Below are 10,730 nucleotides of genomic sequence, written 5' to 3' on the forward strand. Positions count from 1 at the left end.
AGTGGGAGGTTAGGGTACGGATTGCATGGAGCACTGGGTGTGGTGAAAAAATAATGAATACTGTTATGCTGAAAAGAAATAAATTTAATTTAAAAAAATAAAATAAAATAAAGAAGAATTAATTCCTATTCTCCTGAAACTTTTGTAAAAAATAGAAATGGAAGGAATACTTCCAAACTCATTTTATGAGGCCAGCAGTGCCTTGATCCCAAAACCAGACAAGGATCCCATCAAAAAAGAGAATTATAGACGAACATCTTTGATGAACACAGATGTGAAAATTCTCACCAAACTACTAGCCAATAGGATCCAACAGTACATTAAAAGGGTTATTCACCACAACCAAGTGGGATTTATCCCAGGACTGCAAGGTTGGTTCAACATCCACAAATCAATCAATATGATACAATACATTAATAAAAGAAAGAGCAAGAACCATATGATACTCTCAATAGATGCTGAAAAAGCATTTGACAAAGAACAGCATCCTTTCCTGATTAAAACTCTGCAACATGTTGGGATAGAGGGTACATGCCTCAGTATCATCAAAGCCATTTATGGAAAAACCCACTGAAAATATCATTCTCAATGGAAAAAAACTGAGAGCTTTTCCACTAAGGTCAGTAACATGGCAGGGATGTCCATTATCACCACTACTACTCAACATAGTACTAGAAGTCCTAGCCTCAGCAATCAGACAACAAAAAGAAATTAAAGGCATCCAAATTGGCAAAGAAGAAGTCAAACTTCCAATCTTTGCAGATGATATGATACTATATACGGGAAACCCAAAAGACTCTACTCCAAATCGGCTAGAACTTGTACAGGAATTCAGTAAAGTGTCAGGATATAAAATCAATGCACAGAAATCAGTTGCATTTCTATACACCAACAACAAGACAGAAGAAAGTGAAATTAAGGAGTCAATCCCATTTACAATTGCAACCAAAAATCACAAGATACCTAGGAATAAACCTAACCAAAGAGGCAAAGAATCTGTACTCAGAAAACTATAAAAGACTCATGAAAGAAATTGAGGAAGACACAAAGAAATGGAAAAGTGTTCCATGCTCATGGATTGGAAGAACAAATATTGTGAAAATTATCTATGCTACCTAAAGCAATCTACACGTTTAATGCAATCCCTATCAAAATCCCATCAGTTTTTTCCAAAGAAATGGAACAAACAATCCTAAAATTTATATGGAACCAGAGAAAACCTCAAATAGCCAAAGGAATGTTGAAAAAGAAAGCCAAAGTTGGTGGCATCACAATTCCAGACTTCAAGCTCTATTACAAATCTGTCATCATTGAGACAATATGGTACTGGCACAAAAACAAACACATAGATCAATGGAACAGAATAGAGAGACCAGAAATAGACCCTCAACTCTATGGTCAACTAATCTTCTACAAAGGAGGAAAGGATGTCCAATGTAAAAGAGACAGTCTTTTCAACAAATGGTGTTGAAAAAATTGGACAGCCACATGCAAAAAAATGAAACTGGACCATTTCCTTACACCACACATGAAAATAGACTCAAAATGGTTGAAGGACCTCAATGTGAAAAAGGAATCCATAAAAATCCTTGAAGAGAATACATACAGGAACTTCTTCTACCTCAGCTGCAGCAACTTCTTCCTAGGAACATCACCATAGGCAAGGGAAGCAAGGGCAAAAATGAACTATTGGGACTTCATCAAGATCAAAAGCTTCTGCACAGTAAAGGAAACAGTTATCAAAACCAAAAGACAACTGACAGAATGAGAGAAGATATTTGCAAACAAAGTATCAGATAAAGGGCTAGTATCCAAAATCTATAAAGAACTTATCAAACTCAACACCCAAAGAACAAATAATCCAATCAAGAAATGGGCAGACATGAATAGACATTTGTGCAAAGAAGACATCCAGATGACCAACAGACACATGAGAAAGTGCTCCACATCACTTGGCATCAAGGAAATACAAATCAAAACTGCAATGAGATATCCCCTTACACCAGTCAGAGTGGCTAAAATTAACAAGTCAGGAAATGACAGATGCTGGCAAGGATGCGGAGAAAGGGGAACCCTCCTTCACTGTTAGTGGGAATCCTAGCTGGTGCAACCACTCTGAAAAATAGCATGGAGGTTCCTCAAAAAGTTGAAAATAGAGCTACCCTATGACCCAGCAATTGCACTACTGGGTATTTACCCTAAAGATACAAAAGTAGTGATCCGAAGGGGCACATGCACCCAAATGTTTATAACAGCAAGGTCTACAATAGCCAAACTATGGAAAGAACCTAGATGTCCATCAGCAGATGAATGGATAAAGAAGAGGTGGTATATATATACAATGGAATACTATGCAGCCATCAAAAGAAATGAAATCTTGCCATTTGAGATGACGCGGATGGAACTAGAGGGTATTATGCTTAGCAAAATAAGTCAATCAGAAAAAGACAATTATCGTATGATCTCCCTAATATGAGGAAGTTGAGAGGCAATATGGAGGTTTGGTGGATAGGAAAAGAATAAATGAAACAAGATGGGATTGGGAGGGAGACAAACCATAAGAGACTCTTAATCTCACAAAACAAACTGAGACTTATAGGGGGAGGGGGTCAGGAAAGGGTGGTGGGGATATGGACATTGGAGAAATAATGTGCTACAAAGTGTGTAAACCTAGCGATTCACAGACCTGTACCCCTAGGGCTAATAATACATTATATGTTAACAAAAAAATTAAAAATTAAAAAAAAATACATGCACAGGTTTTTCATCCTGCCAAAAATATTCCAAAGGCTAAGTTAAAAATAGTAGTCCTCTGAAGCCCTACTTAATATCCTGGCATTTCCCCCATAAGTCATGTGTAATCATCTGACACCATTTTTGAAGTTGGACTGATGACAGCTTTTAAGCTCCATCTCCCCATTAAGCTTCTGTGACATATCTTGGCAAACAGAGAAGAAAGCCTCAACATGCTATCTCGTAAGTGAGAAGGAATTTCAAGCCAAGCAAGCCAGACCCAAGTAGGAGACTCCTCACCACTACCCTATTCAGAAGCTTCCATAATTGGCATTTGGGGACAAAAGTATGGGAGTAGCCTTTCAGTGGCCCTGGCCACGTGTCTCAATAAACTTGTTTTCCATGTCAGCTTGGATTATGCTTCTGAGTCCCAGCATGAGCTGTGATTGACACTAGGCTAGGTAGAATCCTGTGACCCATGGTTGTGTGTCTCAAGTACTGTCCTCATTATAAACAGTGCTCTGGGTAAGACTGATTCCAGTTTACAAGCCCACAGAATGCTGGTAGAAGAGTAGTCACTATGTCATATGATGAAATTCACATGTGTAAAAGTAGAAGGCACATTAGAACCCCAGAAAATGCCTTTGCTATTGCTGCTGATTATAACTCTGTAGCTAAAAGAAAACCTTGGTTAACACAATAATGGGGAAAAGCATTGATGACACCCCCATGGAGTTAATTCAAAGAGTTCATTCAAACTCAATCTCAGGTCTCCCAAAATCAGCACTAGGGAGGCCCCTAACCTTGATGATACTAATTGGGATATTCTAAGGAAGAAACATGTAAATATGAGCAGGTTAGAAGGACACCCTCCCCCAAAGTGTAAGTAATGACAACCAAGAATGGCAAAAAAAAAAAAAGAAAGAAAGAAAAGAAAAAAGAGAGAGAGAGATTTTAAGGTGGGGGAGTCAGGAAAGATATTAAAACAGAGTTCTCAGTTTTGACGCATGTGAAATCTAATGTTACCTTCAAAAGAAATTATTTCAGAGAAATGACACAGATTGGCTTTTGTGACTTTACATCAGAGGTTCTAAATTACTTTGAACATTGGATAAGATGCACCAAAGACAAACCTTAGTCATCTTGGCTAATACTTGGGGAAAATAACAGATATGAGAGCTCACCAAATTTATTGAAGTATATCTGTTCTCTTGGAAGTTACAAAATATCAGAAGACAATTGTTCATGCCCTGTTTTAACTACTGGGATTAAATATCTCATAGTCATAAGACCCATTGGTTAAGTTATTCATAGCAGCTATTGTTGCTCTTATGTAACAAATCATAAAATAAAATTAAGGTTTTAGCACTAACAGCATGGCAAAAAAATAACTCATTGGATCTGCCAAATATATTAAAACTATTAATACTATCAAATATATCTTAATAGAGTGTCTTCAAGGATTAAATCCCATTAAAAAGTGTTTATTAACAAAGAAGTGGTTTCCCCATGGGTTCTCCATTCAATAGCCTAATTTAGACTATTCTTAAACCTGAATGAATAGTGCCTCTCAGTGGACTGCTATAACTTGACTGCCAATGTCATCATATTAGGGCTTCCATTTCCAAGACTACTGAAATTGCTGATTTATCTAAGTACTAATAGATACTTTACATGCATAGATTTGGCAGTATCTTCTGTTCAATTCCTATTCAGCAAGCTCTCAGCTGCAGTGTCTCCTCACCTCATCTTGGCCGGATACAAATAATCTGTAACTAGCCTATCATGGACTACCTCAACAGAACTGCTCATAAGCTTAGCTGGCAAGATCTTAACCACATTCAACTTTCTCCAGAAACACACGTATAACATTGCATTGAGAACAACCTCCTTTTGAGATATTCATTGACCACAGTCATTCAGGACACAAATATTCACACAGGAGCTCACAAGAGGGATGTGCTGCTGCCCTACACAAAGCACAAGCCATAAGCACACCTCAGTTTAATTCCTGCGAAGAATTATTTGTCAGTTCAAGGTGTTTCCATGAAGAAATAGGTATTATTTCTTCTTTGAATGTTTGATAGAATTCTCCAGGGAATCTGTCGGGTCCTGGGCTCTTGTTTTTTGGGAGGTTTTTGATCACTGCTTCAATCTCATTACTATATATTGGTCTATTCAGGTTGTCAATTTCTTCCTGATTCAGTTTTGGAAGTTTATAGGTTTCCAGGAATGCATCCATTTCATCTAGGTTGCTCAACTTATTGGCATATAACTTTTAATAATAATTTCTGATGATTGTTTCTATGTCCTTGGTGTTAGTCCTCTCCCTTTTTTCATTCATAATTTTATTAATTTGGGTCCTCTCTCTTTTCTTTTGGATTAGATTGGCCAAAGGTTTATTTATCTTATTTTAAAAATAGAAAAAGAAAAAAAAAAAGAGCATGTCCACTCACACCCAGGAAAAGGCTCAGAAAAGACCTAAGAATACCAGTTTACACCTCACATTGATCCTTACCACAAAGGCAGCCTAGAACAATTTTTTTAAATGAACAAAATTAATTACAAAAATCCGCAAACCCTAAAGAAAGAAGGAGAGTCTCACCTCCAGATATAGCACATTGTCAGATTCACATAGTCAGTTTTTCAACAAAATTTAAAGACATACCAAGAAACAAAAAACTAAGGCTTATTCAGAGGAAAAAATAAATCAACAAAAACTGTCCCTGAGAAAGACTCAATGGCAGATATACTAGATGATGACTTTAAATAACTGCCTTAATACTTCTCAGAGAACTAAAGGAAGATGTGGAGAAGGTAAAGGAAAAAGTAAACACCAAGTAGAAATGTCAATAAAGACATAGAAAATCTGAAAAGAAACCAGAAACAAAATCTAGAACTGAAAATTGCAATAAATGAAACGAAAATTTCACAAGAGGGAGTCATGGCAGATTTGAGCAAGTGGAAGAAATAATCCATGAACCTGAATATAAGACAATGGAAATGATCAAGTGTGAAGAATAGGAAGTTAAAAGATTGAAAAAAAGAATACGGCCTAAATGACCAACATAAGCATTGTGGATGCTCACAAGGAAAAGAGAGAAAGAAAGGGATAGACAGAATATTTTAAGTAATAATGGCTAAAGACCACCCAAATGGATGAAAGATAGGAGTATAAGAATTCAGGAAACTCAACAAACTCCAAGGAAAATGAACTCAGATGCTCACATCAGGATGCATCATAATCAAAATTTAGAATGATAAATAGAGAATATTAAAAGCAGCAAGAAAAAAGTGACTTATCACATACAAGGGCTTGTCAATGAGATTATCAATAGATTTCTAATCAGAAATTTTGGAGGCCAAAAAAAAAAAAAAATGGAATCCAGAAGGCAGTGGCCCAATATATTCAAAATGCTAAAAGAAGGGGTGCCCAGGTGGCTCAGTGGGTTAATTGTCCAATTCTTAGCTTCAGCTAAGGTCATGATCTCAGGGCTGTGAAAGTGAGACCTGTGTCAGGCTCCATGCACAGTGAGGAGTCTGTTTGAGAGTCTCTACCACTTCCTCTTTCTCTGCCCCTCCCCTCACCCAGTCTCCCTCTTCCTCTCTCAAATAAAACAATATCGTTTTTTAAAAATGCTAAAAGAAAAGAAAATCAACAACAAAATCTTATATTCAGCAAAACTGCCCATCAAAAGTCAGGGAGAATTAGACAGTCCAAGTTAAACAAACTAAGGGAATTGGTTTCCACTAGACCCATCCTGGGAGATATACTCAATGAAGTTCTCCAGGGAGAAATGAAAGGACACAAGATAGTAACCAAAGGTGTATGAAGAAATAAAGGCTTTAAAAAGGTAAATGAGGGGTGCCTGGGTGGCTCAGTGGGTTAAAGCCTCTGCCTTCGGCTCAGGTCATGATCCCAGCATCTTGGGATCGAGCCCCGCATCAGGGTGTCTGCTCAGCAGGGAGCCTGCTTCCTCCTCTCTCTCTGCCTGCCTCTCTGCCTACTTATGATCTCTGTCTGTCAAATGAATAAATAAAATATTTTTTAAAAAAAAAGGTAAATGAATGGGCAATTATAAAAGTTTCTGTTATTGTAACAATGGCTTGTAACTACCTTTTTATTTTCTACATGTTTTGAGATTAGTGCATTTTTAAAAAATAGTCTAAAAACTACTACCATTATTTGGACTTTGTTTGTAACATAATTGATGATATCTTACTAGGTGCATATATATTTATAATTGTTATATCTTATTGCTGTATTGAACCTTTTATTAATATATACTGTTTTTCCTTGTCTCTTGTAATCGGCAAAGAGAGAGGGGGAAGCAGGCTCCCCGCTGAGCAGACAGCCCGATGTGGGGCTCGATCCCAGGACCCTGGGATCATGACCTGAGCCAAAGGCAGAGGCTTAACCCACTGAGCCACCCAGGCACCCCCAAATACAATAGATTTTAAATCAAAAAAATTATAAGAGACAATAAAAAAACAGTATATTAACCATCCATCTTTTTCAAAGAAATGGAGCAAATAATTCTAAAATTTATATGGAACCAGAAAAGACTTTGAATAGCCAAAGGGATATTGAAAAAGAAAGCCAAAGTTGGTGGCATCACAATTCCGGACTTCAAGCTCTATTACAAAGCTGTCATCATCAAGACAGCATGGTACTGGCACAAAAACAGACACATAGATCAATGGAACAGAATAGAGAGCCCAGAAATAGACCCTCAACTCTATGGTCAACTAATCTTCGACAAAGCAGGAAAGAATGTCCAATGGAAAAAAGACATCCTCTTCAATAAATGGTGTTGGGAAAATTGGACAGCCACAGGCAGAAAAATGAAATTAGACCATTCCCTTACACCACACATGAAAATAGACTCAAAATGGATGAAGGACCTCAATGTGAGAAAGGAATCCATCAAAATCCTTGAGGAGAACACAGGCAGCAACCTCTTCGACCTCAGCCGCAGCAACATCTTCCTAGGAACATCGCCAAAGGCAAGGGAAGCAAGGGCAAAAATGAACTATTGGGATTTCATCAAGATCAAAAGCTTTTGCACAGCAAAGGAAACAGTTAACAAAATCAAAAGACAACTGACAGAATGGGAGAAGATATTTGCAAACGACATATCAGATAAAGGACTAGTGTCCAGAATCTATAAAGAACTTAGCAAACTCAACACCCAAAGAACAAATAATCCAATCAAGAAATGGGCAGAGGACATGAACAGACATTTCTGCAAAGAAGACATCCAGATGGCCAACAGGCACATGAAAAAGTGCTCCATATCACTCGGCATCAGGGAAATACAAATGAAAACCACAATGAGATATCACCTCACACAGTCAGAATGGCTAAAATCAACAAGTCAGGAAATGACAGATGCTGGCGAGGATGCGGAGAAGGGGGAACCCTCCTACACTGTTGGTGGGAATGCAGGCTGGTGCAACCACTCTGGAAAACAGCATGGAGGTTCCTCAAAATGTTGAAAATAGAATTGCCCTATGACCCAGCAATTGCACTACTGGGTATTTACCCTAAAGATACAAAAGTAGTGATCCAAAGGGGCACGTGCACCCAAATGTTTATAGCAGCAATGTCCACAATAGCCAAACTATGGAAAGAACCTAGATGTCCATCAACAGATGAATGGATCAAGAAGATGTGGTATATATACACAATGGAATACTATGCAGCCATCAAAAGAAATGAAATCTTGCCATTTGCAACAACATGGATGGAACTAGAGCATATCATGCTTAGCGAAATAAGTCAAGCAGAGAAAGACAACTATCATATGATCTCCCTGATATGAGGAAGTGGTGATACAACATGGGGGCTTAAGTGGGTAGGAGAAGAATCAATGAAACAAGATGGGATTGGGAGGGAGACAAACCATAAGTGACTCTTAATCTCACAAAACAAACTGAGGGTTGCTGGGGGGGAGGATGGGAGAAGGGGGGTGGGGTTATGGACATTGGGGAGGGTATGTGCTTTGGTGAGTGCTGTGAAGTGTGTAAACCTGGCGATTCACAGACCTGTACCCCTGGGGATAAAAATATTTGTTTATAAAAAATAAAAAATTTTTTAAAAAATAAAATAATAATAATAATAATAATTTTTTAAAAAACAGTATATTAATAAAAGGTTCAATACAGCAAGACAATAACATATATGTACCTAGTAAGATATCATCAAAATGTCTAGATCAAAAACTGACAGAACTGAAGAAGCAATAATTCTATAATAATTATTGGAGATTTCATACTCCAATCTAAATAATGGATAAAATAACAAGAAAGAAGATCAAAAAGTAAATAGAAGACTTAGGCAGATTGATCCACTAGCTGTATCAGACATTCAGAATACTTTACCCAATAAGAATGGCAAACACATTCTTCTCAAGGGCACATCGGACATTTTCCAGCAGAGACCATATGTTAAGCCACCAGTATATCTCAATAGATTTTAAAAGATAGATATCATACAACATACTTTTTGTGATTGCAACAGGTTGAAGTTAGAAATCAACAGAAGGAAAACCAGAAAATTCATAAATTATGGAAATTAAACAACACCTTTTATTTAAGCAATGTATCAAAAAGAAATCACAAGGAAATCATAAAATACTTAGAGACAAATGAAACTGAAAATACAACATACCAAAACTTAGGGAATACACCAAAAGCAGTACTTGGAAATTTAAAGCTGTAAATGCCTATATTATAATAGAAAGTTCTCAAAAAAAAATCTCAAATCAATAACCTATTCTGCCACCTTAAGACACTGGGGAAAGTGTACTAAACCTAAAATAAACAGATGTTAGAATTAATTAAGATAAGGAGAAAAATAATTATTAATTTAATTAATAATTTATTGATTTTAATTTTAGTTAATTGATTATAATTAATTTATTAATTTAATTTATTAATGAAATTAATAATATTTCAAATATATTCATTATATTTAAATTACATTTAAGTATATGATTATAAAAATTATAAAATTATGTATTATATGTTATATATGATTAATACATTATAAAATTATTAAAATCATAGAATTGTAATTGTTTAATTATATTTAAATATTTAAATATAAAATAATTAAATAATAATAGTCAATAAAATTTAAAAATATGAAAGCAATGAAACCAAAGCGAGTACTTTGAAAAGATCAAGAAAATTCACAAATAAGACAGAAAGAAGCAAATTATTAGAATGAAAAATGAAAGAAGGAGCACTACTAGTGACCACACAGAAATATAAAGGACTATAAAAGAATTCTATGAATTTTAGATGTAATAAATTAGAAAACAGATGCTATAGACAAACTCTTAGAAAGACAAAAACTACCAAAGTTAATTTAAGAAGAAATAGACATTCTGAGTAGACTTATAAAGAGTAAATGCTGCCCCATTTAGGTAAATTTCAGAGTTTACTGATCAATAATAATGTATGGAGTTTTCCTTAAAATGAAATGACACTCAATTACAGAGATGAAATATGCAGATATGGCATTGTGGAGGCAAGGTCTACACAGCCTAATAAGGTTTCCAGCGCTTAACATAAAACACATACACACATTTTTTTCCATCTTTTCAATATGACTAGATGAAAAAAGATTTTGTGCTAAGCAGTGCTATACAAAAGACATTGTCTATCTTTTCCTGGGATAATGAAGTATAATAATCAAAAAAAAAAAACAACTTGGGATTAAATAACCTCCTCCATAAAGAAGCATGATGACATTATGGCCATGATCTTGAAGAATCTGAGATACCCGATCCACCAGTACATAATGGCTTCCACCTAGAAGCAATACAAAATTTCATTTTTGTAAAGGTGAGAACAGAGAGTCTGAAATTGATATTGGGGATTGGGAAACCCAGGGTAAGGCAGTAGAAGAAAATGAGTTTCTTTTGGATAAGCCTCCGACCAGATACCCACATTCCTTCTGACAAAATCTTGACATGTAGCAATCTTAA

The sequence above is a fragment of the Mustela putorius genome, unplaced genomic scaffold (assembly GCF_011764305.1).
Source record: "Mustela putorius furo isolate JIRA1106 unplaced genomic scaffold, ASM1176430v1.1 tig00000407_pilon_pilon_pilon, whole genome shotgun sequence".
Classification (NCBI taxonomy): Eukaryota; Metazoa; Chordata; class Mammalia; order Carnivora; family Mustelidae; genus Mustela; species Mustela putorius.